This window comes from Crinia signifera, chromosome 6, assembly GCF_055691185.1.
Source record: "Crinia signifera chromosome 6, ASM5569118v1, whole genome shotgun sequence".
Taxonomy (NCBI): Eukaryota; Metazoa; Chordata; class Amphibia; order Anura; family Myobatrachidae; genus Crinia; species Crinia signifera.
Genome location: NC_139222.1, coordinates 41,412,742 through 41,428,720, shown reverse-complemented (window position 1 = coordinate 41,428,720; position 15,979 = coordinate 41,412,742).

The window sequence follows — 15,979 nt, the reverse complement described above, 5'->3', positions numbered from 1 at the left end:
AGGATCTCTGTCTTGTGTCCTGTCTGTGTCATCGGCTCCTGCAGCAGGAGGTGCTGGGTCGTCCATGGCTCCGCCTGTCGTGCTGTTCTGGGTCGGCCTCTGCTTCCACCCCCGGCTCCTATCAGGCTGGGGATCTTCCTCTGTCCTCTCCTCCACTGGGTTGTCCCCTGTCCTCTGCGCGGCTCTTGTCCTTGATGTTGCCTAGTGTTCAAAACTCACTTTCGGACAGGCAACTCTAGGGGCAGCTCCGCACCACTGAGGGGGCTTATACAGGTCTCCAGCTAGGGGTCCTTTGCGTGTCCTTCCTCGACAGCGGGTGTCCTCCGCGGTGCCTGCAGTCCTTGGTCTCCACTTGCTGCGTCCTCTATCTTCTTCGGAGCAACCCCGGGAGAATCCTCCGGCTGGGTGTGCTCCCAGGTAATTTACCCCTTCAGCACCTTCTTCCTCGAGGTTCTAGTCTTCACCCTCTCGGCTCCCCCACGGGCAGGCACTATGTAGGACACCTCGGCAGCACACATCATTCTGTTCTCTCCGGGTTTGGGGCTCCTCCTGTGGTTGGCAACTAATGGGGGCAGCGCGGTTCCCTTCCCTCTGGCAGGTGGCAGCAGTAGGGGACTTGGAGGAGCCTGGCTCTCCTGGTGCCATTCCTGGTCACACAGCTGCGCAGCCCCCGCTCCTTACAGGTTAGCAGCTCACAGCACTGCACAGGCCCTTGTCCTCTCCAGGGATCACCCTTCCCTGTGCCGGCTCTCTCTGCTGTGGGGTATGCATCGCTGCAGGACCGCCTCTGCCCCCCCTGCCCTACTCTCTCTTTAGTCCCCCTCAGGCATACCTTGCAGCCAACGACTCCTCTATTTCCCGCTGTAACCGCCTGTGCAGGGTCCCACAGGTCTACATCCCACAAGAGTTGCGTACAGAGAGAGGACAGAGGGCGTGTCACCTCGTGGGATGGGACAGACTGGCCAGAGGAGGGCATGTATGACCGGGTAAGTGGCTGTCTGTCCGTAGGGAAGCAGTATGAAATCCCGACCGCCGAAATCCCGACAAGGGGGGAACGTGGATCGCCCCGTCCCCCCCCCCCGTCCCCCCCCCTTGCGGGCTCGCTCCAAGTCACAGGAAACTAGTGATCTCCCCTAAATGCCAGGCTGGAGACCTACAGTGGGGAAAGGGGCTGTCTGCAGACACAAGTTGTCACTGGGGATAGAGCGCAAAATCTTTCTCAATTGGGAAGAACCCTGCTGCACTGCAGGTGGGGCAGATGTAACATGCAAAGAGAGATACATTTGGGTGGGGTGTGTTCAAACTGAATTCTAATGTGCAGTGTAAATATAAAGCATCCAATATTTACCCTACACAGAAACAAATAACTCGCCCAAATCTCTCTCTGCACATGTTACATCTGCCCCACCTGCAGCGCAGCATGGTGTTACCCAGGTCTCTCTGCACATGTTACATCTGCCCCACCTGCAGCGCAGCATGGTGTTACCCAGCTCTCTCTGCACATGTTACATCTGCCCCACCTGCAGCGCAGCATGGTGTTACCCAGGTCTCTCTGCACATGTTACATCTGCCCCACCTGCAGCGCAGCATGGTGTTACCCAGGTCTCTCTGCACATGTTACATCTGCCCCACCTGCAGCGCAGCATGGTGTTACCCAGCTCTCTCTGCACATGTTACATCTGCCCCACCTGCAGCGCAGCATGGTGTTACCCAGGTCTCTCTGCACATGTTACATCTGCCCCACCTGCAGCGCAGCATGGTGTTACCCAGCTCTCTCTGCACATGTTACATCTGCCCCACCTGCAGCGCAGCATGGTGTTACCCAGCTCTCTCTGCACATGTTACATCTGCCCCACCTGCAGCGCAGCATGGTGTTACCCAGGTCTCTCTGCACATGTTACATCTGCCCCACCTGCAGCGCAGCATGGTGTTACCCAGGTCTCTCTGCACATGTTACATCTGCCCCACCAGCAGCGCAGCATGGTGTTACCCAGCTCTCTCTGCACACGTTACATCTGCCCCACCTGCAGCGCAGCATGGTGTTACCCAGGTCTCTCTGCACACGTTACATCTGCCCCACCTGCAGCGCAGCATGGTGTTACCCAGGTCTCTCTGCACATGTTACATCTGCCCCACCTGCAGCGCAGCATGGTGTTACCCAGGTCTCTCTGCACATGTTACATCTGCCCCACCTGCAGCGCAGCATGGTGTTACCCAGCTCTCTCTGCACATGTTACATCTGCCCCACCTGCAGCGCAGCATGGTGTTACCCAGGTCTCTCTGCACATGTTACATTTGCCCCACCTGCAGCGCAGCATGGTGTTACCCAGCTCTCTCTGCACATGTTACATCTGCCCCACCTGCAGCGCAGCATGGTGTTACCCAGGTCTCTCTGCACATGTTACATCTGCCCCACCTGCAGCGCAGCATGGTGTTACCCAGGTCTCTCTGCACATGTTACATCTGCCCCACCTGCAGCGCAGCATGGTGTTACCCAGGTCTCTCTGCACATGTTACATCTGCCCCACCTGCAGCGCAGCATGGTGTTACCCAGGTCTCTCTGCACATGTTACATCTGCCCCACCTGCAGCGCAGCATGGTGTTACCCAGCTCTCTCTGCACATGTTACATCTGCCCCACCTGCAGCGCAGCATGGTGTTACCCAGCTCTCTCTGCACATGTTACATCTGCCCCACCTGCAGCGCAGCATGGTGTTACCCAGCTCTCTCTGCACATGTTACATCTGCCCCACCTGCAGCGCAGCATGGTGTTACCCAGCTCTCTCTGCACATGTTACATCTGCCCCACCTGCAGCGCAGCATGGTGTTACCCAGGTCTCTCTGCACATGTTACATCTGCCCCACCTGCAGCGCAGCATGGTGTTACCCAGGTCTCTCTGCACATGTTACATCTGCCCCACCTGCAGCGCAGCATGGTGTTACCCAGGTCTCTCTGCACATGTTACATCTGCCCCACCTGCAGCGCAGCATGGTGTCACTTTAATGTCCCATTCCCAGCAGTCGCCTCTCCGGTCACATCCCCAGTGTTACTGTATAACATCCCATTCCCCGCAGTCACCTCTCCGGTCACATCCCCCTGTGTTACTGTATAATGTCCCATTCCCAGCAGGCACCTCTCCTGTCACATTCCCCAATGTTACTGTATAATGTCCCATTCCCAGCAGGCACCTCTCCAGTCACATCCCCCAGTGTTACAGTATAATGTCCCATTCCCAGCAGTCACCTCTCCGGTCACATCCCCCAGTGTTACAGTATAATGTCCCATTCCCAGCAGTCACCTCTCTGGTCACATCTCCCTGTGTTACTGTATAATATCTCCATTCCCAGCAGTCACCTCTCCAGTCACATCCCCTGGTGTTACTGTATAATCTCCCATTCCCAGCAGTCACCTCTCCGATCACATACCTGGTGTTACTGTATAACATCCCATTCCCCGCAGTCACCTCTCCGGTCACATCCCCCTGTGTTACTGTATAATGTCCCATTCCCAGCAGTCACCTCTCCGGTCACATCAAACAGTGTTACTGTATAATGTCCCATTCCCAGCGATCTCCTCTCAGGTCACATCCCCCTGTGTTACTGTATATTGTCCCATTCCCAGCAATCACCTCTCCGGTCACATCCCCCGGTGTTACTGTATATTGTCCCATTCCCAGCAGTCACCTCTCCGGTCACACCCACCAGTGTTACTGTATAATGTCCCATTCCCAGTAATCACCTCTCTGGTCACATCCCTCAGTGTTACTGTATAACATCCCATTCCCAGCAGTCACTTCCCCAGTCACCTCCCCTGTGTTACTGTATAATGTCCCATTCCCAGCAGTCACCTCCCTGGTCACATCCCCCGGTGTTACAGTATAACGTCCCATTCCCAGCAGTCACCTCTCTGGTCACATCCCCCGGTGTTACTGTATAATGTCCCATTCCCAGCAGTCACCTATTTGGTCACATCCCTCAGTGTTACTGTAGAACTTCTTATTCCCAGCAGACACCTCCGCGGTCACATCCTCCAGTGTTAAAATATAACGTCCCCTTACTCACCTCCCCAGTCAGGTCCCTGTGTTAGCGATAGAGATACAAGTGGTGTCACTGTGACGCTCCCAGACCCCCTCACCTCCCCAGTCAGGTCCCTCTGATAGTAATAGAGGTGAGAGTGATGTCACTGTGACACTCCCAGACCCCCTCACCTCCCCAGTCAGGTCCCTGTGTTAGTAATGGAGATAAGAGTGATGTCACTGTGACGCTCCCAGACCCCCTCATCTCCCCAGTCAGGTCCCTCTGATAGTAATAGAGATAAGAGTGATGTCACTGTGACGCTCCCAGACCCCCTCACCTCCCCAGTCAGGTCCCCGTGTCAGTAATGGAGATAAGAGTGATGTCACTGTGACGCTCCCAGACCTTCTCACCTCCCCAGTCAGGTCCCCGCGTCAGTAATAGAGATAAGAGTGATGTCCATGTGACTTTACCTCCCCAGTCAGCAGGCAGATGATCTCCAAGGTTATATTCAATAGCTTATTAGCGATGTGATTCTTCTCCTGCATTCCGTTCTCCATTCTCAGTAAATCAGATAATCTAGATGGAAGTCTTCTCCTATGTGTAAGTATCGCAGTTATGCGGCTTCTGGTTAGGAAACGATTCTAGCAGGTACAGTTTTCATCTATGAATGAAACAATGACATTAATAGTGGCTAATGACTTAGTGCAGAGCTCACACTGTGATTCCTTGCCCTCAGATTAGTCCGAGACACAGTGCACAGAACATCAGAGTCTACGATGGAATCGCAAATCATCCCAAATCCCCACTTTGCACAGGGATAGAGACTGCGCGTGCGGCTGGATATGGGCTCTCTTATATGTCTGTTATGGGTGTAACCCAGGACAGTGCCAACCTGGGTATCAACCCTTACCCTATATACAGATACCCAGCTGGCATTGACACCAAAAACAAACAAAACCATACCCCTTTCGCATCGCACCTTAAACCCGAATTATTGCAGGGTTGATGTTATGAGGTGCGGTGTGAAAGCTCCCAACCAAATAACCCAGGTCGACCAACTCGGCCATTCGACCCGGTTATTAGAAGGGTTGCTACGCCCGATGGGGGTTATTCAGACCTGATCGCTCCGGTCAGTTTTAGCAGCACCTTATGACTATACTGCTATTAGTTATAGCGACAGAGTGTAATCCCACCCCGTGCCAACCTGCGAATGGTTTGCGCTTAGGGATAACAATCCCTGGGCATTTTTCTAATCCGGAGATATGGGATTGTAAAATGCTCAATTGGTTTACTTAATATAACAAATGCCGGGCGGGTGGGCGCTGCGGCCCTGCGCAGCCTGACCTCTGACTACATCACGCTGCGCAGAGCCAGGGACGGGAGAAGCCGGGCAGCATTTGAGTGGGTGCACAGCCCAATCTAGAAATCCGGCCAATGTTGGGGCCCAATCCCAGGATCCCGCTGTTCCTGGGATTGGCCACTCTACCTGCGAATAGCTAAATCCATTCGCAACTCACTCACCACTGAATGATTTTCCCAGTGTGTGCAGCCTGTGCCAAGCCCAGAACTTACTCGGTGGCTGCAATCGAGGCCAGAGGGGATGTCACACGCCTTCCCAGACACGTTCAGAAAACGGACGGGTCATACCCCCAAACACTGGGTCCCTGTCAATCATCTTGCTTATGGAAACTGATTATAAAAATAAAAAAAAAGAGACGCTGTATTTCATCAGTGGATGGCCTGAGCACTAGGACCTATATGCATGCGCAGACATTCCTTAATCGCCCGGCCTCCACATTTTTAGTCTTGCAATCAGGAGTGAATTACCCCCTACATGGCTGACTATGCGCACTCCCAAACATAGTCAGCAACATCCTCTGTCGGCCGTGCTTGAGGACATCGTTAGCAAGATCAATGCTGTGGAATGCAGAGAGGAGGAAATCTGGCCAGTAATGCGAAAGAGAAGTTGGCCTCAGCAACCAATGAGCTGCATATTGTCACATTATGGACAGTGCTAGATAAATGTGACGTCCCATGCACACGTTAGGATTTAAATAATAATAATAATAATATCGCTCACAAGGGCTTGTGTACACTCAATATCGTTATCGACCACCCCCGTAGGCTGAACATGCAGTCCGATATTGGCTACATAACCAAATGACCTGCACGTTCACCGGGTCCTGGTAACATTGCAGTAAAAGCAACATGGACGCACACTCAGCCCTTCTTCATGCAGGCCGAGGGGTAGGAGCCTCTAAAAGCGCTACAGAGTTACTCATTTTTCAACGAGTGATAACAATCGTCGTGACTGATAACACTTGTTGCGTATGATAATTGGTACACCAGCCAATCCACCCCTAACAGTCATTTTTTTTACAAATGACAGGGGCTGAAAACATGGCGGTTGGGGCGGATTGGTTGGAGCACTATTTATCATATGCAACATGTGTTATCATTCACAGCGAGTTTTATCACTCCTTGATAAATTAGGACCTTTGCATGCTTATATTAACACCTTCAATTCCACTCAAGTTTAAGTCCCGCTATAGTCACCCTCCCACACGTATGCCAATGTAATAATAGATAAGGGATCACCACCTTCATTACTGCGGATAAGATACCACAAACTAGGAAGACCCAATTATTGCGAGACACCAAGATCAAACCATAGTCTGCCAAAAGGAGGTGGGTAAGTTCAGGAAGAACCCGATTGGTCGATGGGAGCCAGTCCAAAATGCCAAAAACATCTCATCCACAGGGGTATGGGTAAAATCCGGAATCGGATAAGACACCGGAATGCCGGACTGGACATCAAACTCTGCATCAAACTCTGCATTCCGGAGCTTGAAGTATCCGGTCCGGGGGTGTCCTGTCCGGGGGTGCTCCATCTGATGAGGCTGCTCTCGCACCTGTCACCTGGGAGAGGAGAGGGGGGAGAATACAGCCTCACTGCATGGTCCGGGGGTGTAATAAAAACTGGAACGGTCCAGACCACACGGGGAGGCTGTAATCTCCCCTTCCCCATGTCCACTGCATCACAAGTCTCTCTGGATTCGCTACACAGCACGCCCGGGATGCTGCGCTCCGCAGTTGCGGTGTAATGGCTGTGGCTGCTCCTTTGCAGCATTGTACCCTCGCGGGCTCGCTACGCTCGCACGCTTCGGGCACGGTGGCTCGCTTCGCTCGCCACAGATTTATATTCCCCCTCCAGGTATACGTGGACCCAGGGCATGATGGGAAAATTACCTAAACTGCATGGGATCTAGACACTACCCAGAGGGGGATCTCTGTCTTGTGTCCTGTCTGTGTCATCGGCTCCTGCAGCAGGAGGTGCTGGGTCGTCCATGGCTCCGCCTGTCGTGCTGTTCTGGGTCGGCCTCTGCTTCCACCCCCGGCTCCTATCAGGCTGGGGATCTTCCTCTGTCCTCTCCTCCACTGGGCTGTCCCCTGTCCTCTGCGCGGCTCTTGTCCTTGATGTTGCCTAGTGTTCAAAACTCACTTTCGGACAGGCAACTCTAGGGGCAGCTCCGCACCACTGAGGGGGCTTCTACAGGTCTCCAGCTAGGGGTCCTTTGCGTGTCCTTCCTCGACAGCGGGTGTCCTCCGCGGTGCCTGCAGTCCTTGGTCTCCACTTGCTGCGTCCTCTATCTTCTTCGGAGCAACCCCGGGAGAATCCTCCAGCTGGGTGTGCTCCCAGGTAATTTACCCCTTCAGCACCTTCTTCCTCGAGGTTCTAGTCTTCACCCTCTCGGCTCCTCCACAGGCAGGCACTATGTAGGACACCTCGGCAGCACACATCATTCTGTTCTCTCCGGGTTTGGGGCTCCTCCTGTGGTTGGCAACTAATGGGGGCAGCGCGGTTCCCTTCCCTCTGGCAGGTGGCAGCAGTAGGGGACTTGGAGGAGCCTGGCTCTCCTGGTGCCATTCCTGGTCACACAGCTGCGCAGCCCCCGCTCCTTACAGGTTAGCAGCTCACAGCACTGCACAGGCCCTTGTCCTCTCCAGGGATCACCCTTCCCGGTGCCGGCTCTCTCTGCTGTGGGGTATGCATCGCTGCAGGACCGCCTCTGCCCCCCCTGCCCTACTCTCTCTTTAGTCCCCCTCAGGCATACCTTGCAGCCAATGACTCCTCTATTTCCCGCTGCAACCGCCTGCGCAGGGTCCCACAGGCCTACATCCCACAAGAGTTGCGTACAGAGAGAGGACAGAGGGCGTGTCACCTCGTGGGATGGGACAGACTGGCCAGAGGAGGGCATGTATGACCGGGTAAGTGGCTGTCTGTCCGTAGGGAAGCAGTATGAAATCCCGACCGCCGAAATCCCGACAAGGGGGGAACGTGGATCGCGCCCCCCCCCCCCCCCCGTCCCCCCCCCTTGCGGGCTCGCTCCAAGTCACAGGAAACTAGTGATCTCCCCTAAATGCCAGGCTGGAGACCTACAGTGGGGAAAGGGGCTGTCTGCAGACACAAGTTGTCACTGGGGATAGAGCGCAAAATCTTTCTCAATTGGGAAGAACCCTGCTGCACTGCAGGTGGGGCAGATGTAACATGCAAAGAGAGATACATTTGGGTGGGGTGTGTTCAAACTGAATTCTAATGTGCAGTGTAAATATAAAGCATCCAATATTTACCCTACACAGAAACAAATAACTCGCCCAAATCTCTCTCTGCACATGTTACATCTGCCCCACCTGCAGCGCAGCATGGTGTTACCCAGCTCTCTCTGCACATGTTACATCTGCCCCACCTGCAGCGCAGCATGGTGTTACCCAGCTCTCTCTGCACATGTTACATCTGCCCCACCTGCAGCGCAGCATGGTGTTACCCAGCTCTCTCTGCACATGTTACATCTGCCCCACCTGCAGCGCAGCATGGTGTTACCCAGGTCTCTCTGCACATGTTACATCTGCCCCACCTGCAGCGCAGCATGGTGTTACCCAGGTCTCTCTGCACATGTTACATCTGCCCCACCTGCAGCGCAGCATGGTGTTACCCAGGTCTCTCTGCACATGTTACATCTGCCCCACCTGCAGCGCAGCATGGTGTTACCCAGGTCTCTCTGCACATGTTACATCTGCCCCACCTGCAGCGCAGCATGGTGTTACCCAGGTCTCTCTGCACATGTTACATCTGCCCCACCAGCAGCGCAGCATGGTGTTACCCAGGTCTCTCTGCACATGTTACATCTGCCCCACCTGCAGCGCAGCATGGTGTTACCCAGGTCTCTCTGCACATGTTACATCTGCCCCACCTGCAGCGCAGCATGGTGTTACCCAGGTCTCTCTGCACATGTTACATCTGCCCCACCTGCAGCGCAGCATGGTGTTACCCAGGTCTCTCTGCACATGTTACATCTGCCCCACCTGCAGCGCAGCATGGTGTTACCCAGCTCTCTCTGCACATGTTACATCTGCCCCACCTGCAGCGCAGCATGGTGTTACCCAGCTCTCTCTGCACATGTTACATCTGCCCCACCTGCAGCGCAGCATGGTGTTACCCAGCTCTCTCTGCACATGTTACATCTGCCCCACCTGCAGCGCAGCATGGTGTTACCCAGGTCTCTCTGCACATGTTACATCTGCCCCACCTGCAGCGCAGCATGGTGTTACCCAGGTCTCTCTGCACATGTTACATCTGCCCCACCTGCAGCGCAGCATGGTGTTACCCAGGTCTCTCTGCACATGTTACATCTGCCCCACCTGCAGCGCAGCATGGTGTTACCCAGCTCTCTCTGCACATGTTACATCTGCCCCACCTGCAGCGCAGCATGGTGTTACCCAGGTCTCTCTGCACATGTTACATCTGCCCCACCTGCAGCGCAGCATGGTGTTACCCAGGTCTCTCTGCACATGTTACATCTGCCCCACCTGCAGCGCAGCATGGTGTTACCCTTTTGAGAAAGATTTTTCTTTTGTGATCAACTCTGAATCCGGCCCTAAGTATCCAGGGAGCTTGGGGTACTTAAGATAAGGGGAGACCCACTAAGGATAAAAACACACACACCATACACACAGCATATATACATACACACAGCATATATACATACACACACACACACATACACAGCATATATACATACACACAGCATATATACATACACACAACACACACAGCATATATACATACACACAGCATATATACATACAAACAGCATATATACATACACACAGCATATATACATACACACACACACACAGCATATATACATACACACACAGCATGTATACATACACACAACACACATACACAGCATATATACATACACACACACACACAGCATATATACATACACACACAGCATATATACATACACACAGCATATATACATACACATACACACAGCATATATACATACACACACACAGCATATATACATATACACATACACACAGCATATATACACATACACACAGCATATATACATACACACACAGCATATATACATACACACACAGCATATATACATACACACACACCATACACACAGCATATATACATACACACATACACACAGCATATATACATACACACACAGCATATATACATACACACATACACATACACACAGCATATATACATACACACACAGCATATATACATACACACACAGCATATATACATACACACACACCATACACACAGCATATATACATACACACATACACACAGCATATATACATACACACACAGCATATATACATACACACATACACATAGTGTTCCTTCTAGGAACCGGGGCAGGCAGGGCGCCGCTGAACGGGGGGCATCGTCAAGGGGGCGGACCGGGCCCGCCGTTGTCACTGTTCTGGGCGGTCCCGGGCCGCCAACATCACAAAAGGGGCTTGTCCGGGCCGCGTCGTGACGAAAAGGGGCGGGCCCGGCTGGCGACGTCAGGAAAAGGGGCGGGCTCGGCTGGCGACGTCAGGAAAAGGGGTGGGCCCGGCCAGCATCGTCATTAAAGGGGGCAGGCCCGCCCGCACCGAAGGCTCTCCGCTGCCGGGGAAGCGCCGGGCACCGCTATATACTGCGGCGCCGGGCTTCCCCGGTGTCACGATAAGAGGAGAGGGCAGGCTGTTTTAGCGGGGTGCTGCCAGAGGGGCAGGGCGCATTTTGCCCTTGAAAAATCGGGCAGGGCGCAGCGCCCCGCTAAAACAGCCTAGCGGGAACACTAACACATATATACACACACACACACACAGCATATATACATACACACAACACACATACAAGGCACGCATACATTAAGGAGCAGATGTGCTGTTATCGTGGCCCCTGTGCATAGATTGGGACAAGCCTGACTCTGTCTCTTAAAACATATTTGGTGCATCGCTTGCCGGCAGGCACGGGGGGGGGGGGGGGGGGGGGGTAATGTATCTCCCTAGGGTAAAACTGGAGTGGTCAGGACCATAAAGGGGGCTGTAATCTCTCCCTCCCAGTAATAGCTGTTCACACAAAACGTTAGGTAAAAAATGGCAGAGATCCAATGACCATTATCAGTGCTTTCTGGGTACAACCCTGCAAGCTGTGCAGGTTGTGTTTTCTGGTCACTGGACCTGGGTTACACTGGGATACTAGCATACCTCCCAACTTCTTGGCTGCTGGAATAGGGACACGCCCGGAAAGGGGACGGGCCTATGCAAATGAGGGTGTGGCTTATGCAAATTAGCCGCGACCCCATTTTCGGCCGCAAATAGACGCACAGCGTCTATTCAATCAGCTTGGGCGGGCTCCCAACTGCCACCCCCCGCAGCGGGACAATGCCGGCCGCTGGTGGGACTGTGGGACAGGACCCGAAAATCGGGACTGTCCCGCTGAAATCGGGACACTTGGGAGGTATGTACTAGAGTGGATGTCACCTACTGTATATCTCCCTAGTGTTGTTCAGCCCCTGCATGTCTTAGCTAAGCCAACAAGCCACTGTTGGTTGCAGGCCCTTAGATCCCCTCCCTTACCACTGTGCCCAGTGTTGTTTTAGAATATAATTCTTCATCTTGGATCTGCAGGTTCTAGTAGATGCTCCGTGTACCACAGACCGGCATTCCCTTCTAGAGGAGGAGAACAACATCTTCCATCGTATGAGGACAAAGCAGCGTCATAGGTGCCACTGCTGCAGACTATGCTCCTGGTGTAAGTCACTGATACCCAGGTCTCTGTATTATGCCAGGAATTTTAGAACTACAGATGTAGCCGGCCTTACTGTTGCTGTCAGGGATAAACTGGGGCTAAACTTAAGCCCTGGCATTCCTTCTGTCTGTGTATGCACACAAACAGGGGGTGTGGTCACATGCCACGGCCCAATATGCGCATACCAGTCTGGCGGAACTGCTGGCAAAAGGCCTCAAGACTGTCTGAACGGTGCATCAGGCCATTGGTCCTTATGACATTTGTCAGATTGCTAGTACTGCCTTGGTGTCAGCTGATGAGGAGGGGTCTGGTGTGTGCATCCTGGGCATAAGATGCCCATAAGATGCCATACTATGCTGACCATCAGAGCACAAGTTAATGAAATGTATAAACTACATTCTTATATTCACTATTGTGTGATATTGCCTTTGGCGTTTCCCCTGGTAAGTGAATCCATAATCAAATTCAACCAACGATTTTACAAACTTTTATGAAAAAACTGGTATGTAGAACCATCCGCCAAATGTTCTGTGCTAAATTAGTCCTCCCCCCACCCTGCTCCTTGTCTCATGTCATTATGCAAATTTATTTTAGATGCGGCATAATTTGCACACTCTAGTAGGACACGTCTGAGGTCCTTTTTTTACCAAGTGGAAGTTGATCCATGTGTTAAAATCACATTATTCATTGGTATGTACGTTTTCTCAATATCTTGGCACTATCCATATTCTATAGATAGAAGCTAACTTATTCCTCCATTCTCCTTCACCACCTAGACAGTCACCCCTGATGAAGTCAGTGTGACGAAACGCGTTGGGTGTTTCAATGTACCGAGTGAAAATGACTCAAACTTCAAACAAGATTTTTTAAATCTTTTTTTATTATGTATTAAATCACTGAAAATTGTGATAAGTGTCATTACATTTTTTGTACATTGTCTGTACATTGGTGGTGGAAAGTTAAGATATTGGCGCACTCTGTCCTTTGTATCTATCCATTCCCACTCTTCCCCTACTAACAGAGGGGACTTAACAGAGCTGCTGCCCAGATAACTTATCTGAAATCAGCGCATTGAAGGGGTACCCTCTTTTTTCCATATATATATATATATATATATATATATATATATATATATATATATATATATATATATATATATATATATAAAGTGCATTTGTGAGTCAGTCTGGAGGAAGGCAAGTTGTGCCGAAACGGATTCGTCGACTGCGACCACAGCCACACAGCCGTTACAGCCAAACTATGGATGGGTGAATGTATCTAAACTCCCACTATTCCTAATCAAAACGCTGTTGACTATGCTTATTGTCATGCTGGTGGCCTGAAACCATATTTTGAAAATTTTGAATAAATAAGGAACTATCTTTTTTCACTTGATGAACGGAGTGCTGCCCTGTCTGTACCTTAAGGATACACGGTTTTCTTATATAATTTTCCATATATGCCGGCACTCCAATTATAATAGACAGCTTGGTCGGTGCACTCCTAATCAATTTGTAGACTTCCAAGAATGAAGGGACACAACACAGGATAAAGTTTTCACCGCAAGTGTATTTTCTGGCTAGTTACATCTAGCAGAAAATACACTTGCGGTGAAAAGTTTTGCTGTATATGCTGCAATATGCTGATCTCTGGTGCCCTCCGTAACAGCCAGCTGGACGCCAGCTGTGTATGTAGCAGGATGGGGGGGGGGGGGGGGGGGCGGCGGCACTCAGTGAATAAATGACACCAGGACTCTGGTTACGGTCACCAACGTTTCTGAGCCGGTGCGGCTCCTTTATCAAGGTGCAGAAGACGTCCTCAGGCTTTTATCAAAACAGCTTACATGTAAGCTGTTTTGATAAAAGCCTGAGGGCTGAAACGTCAACTTAACCATTGTCTGGCTATGAGTTGTTTGTTATTGAACCAGTCCCGAGTGACGCAGTCTTCTCCTATTATATATATATAGAGATTTCGGCAGAGTCTGCACTCAAGTTGACCATCTCAATGAGGGGGGTGCTCCTACAGATGCCTAAACATCAAAGTATATCGGAGGTGTGAATCACACGTGACCTACCAGGTCAAAAGGACATTAGCTAATGTCCTTTTGACCTGGTAGGTCACGTGTGATTCACACAGCATATCAACAGCGCTCCCCTGCCGTCATTCGGCAGGTGGAACGCACAGGACAGTTCCTCCTCATGTCCTTTGGAACGCGGGCTACTTCCGGCGTTGAGTTGAGTCTGTGGAACGCACAGCTCACTTCCGCCGCTTACAGCTGACACGCAGGTTACTTCCGGTCCGGCGTACTTCCGGTCCGGAGGTTTACAGCGTGGTTTACATTGTTTTAGACTATCTATAGATCTTTTACATGCCCCTAAGTGGCGTTTTATGTCTGGAGACATCCCTAACTCTTTTTCTGGCATTTAAGTACGTTTATTCATATGTTTTGTGGAGTTGATTGAGTGAGATGTGGAAATGCATGGAGTAATGATGTCAATTCCTGCATATGGGTATTTAAACTGGCCCGGTGAGGCAGTACAGGTGTATCCTCCCCAGGGATGGATGCCAGGTTGCTTGTCTGACTGTTGCTGTAACCCAAGCTGTATCAAATCCTGATGATGGTCTTTTGTAAGACCGAAACGTCACGTTACGTCGATGGTATGTCAGCTTTTTCTATTTTCATGGAATAAAACCTAAAATTGCTTTTAATATGGTGAGTGCCCTTTTTTCACCTCCGATATATATATATATATATATATATATATAGCTTGGGGGCATCGGCACTCGGATGCAAAAAAATAGACAAGAAGCGGTATGTGGGAACTTGTGCTTCCGAACTTGTGCTTCCGAGTGCCGCAAATCGTGGTGTGGACATCCAGGAGTGCCACCTGAAGCAACACATATATATATATATATATATATATATATATATATATATATATATATATATATATATATATAATTAGGGATGGCCATCGCCCATCGATGATTCAAAATCATCGATGGTACATGGCCGATGTCGATTACTTTTGCCATCGATGGGGGAGAACCAGATGGTTTCCCTCCTTCAATGGAACAGCAAAACAATGTTCTGCTGTTTTTTGTCAAAGCGCCGGGACACGGAGCATAGCTCCGACACCCGCCAAGCCCCGCCCCCTATATTTTGAATGGCCCACAGGCCAATCAATCAAACATAATGGATGACCATCAAAATGTAAATGTAATATCGATGGTCATCCATTGCATAGTTAAGCACTATCAATGGCCAGTTGCAGAATTGCCATCGATGGCAACCATCGATGGCCATCCTTAAGGAGAGAGATCCTTGAGAGAAAGGTTGATCACACAGGGAAGAAAAGTATTTTTTGCCAGAATTTATTGGTATTTATACACTTGTATACGATTAAGCATGTCACCAGCTTAACTCTACTCTATAAAAATAATTGGTCTGGAATCACAGGCATTCCTCCCCGTTTTCTATTGGAGGAGCAATAAGCACTTTATTCCTATTATAGGAAAGAAAAGAATTTTATGATGTTACCCCTGATGAAGTCATTCTAGACGAAACGCGTTGGGATACTTCTCACGGTTTTGCCGATGAAAAAGTTGACATCAATAAACAAAGAAATTGGATGAATTCTTCTGGTCTGTTTTACTGATCTATGACCACCATACATATGGACTTTATTTATTATTTTTAAGGCGCCATACCACAATTGTGCTTCATATATATATATATATATATATATATATATAGATATGTGTAGAAATATAGATATGTGTAGAAATATAGATAGATATGTTTGCTCCTCAGGAATGGTAGCTGTCACAACAGTGG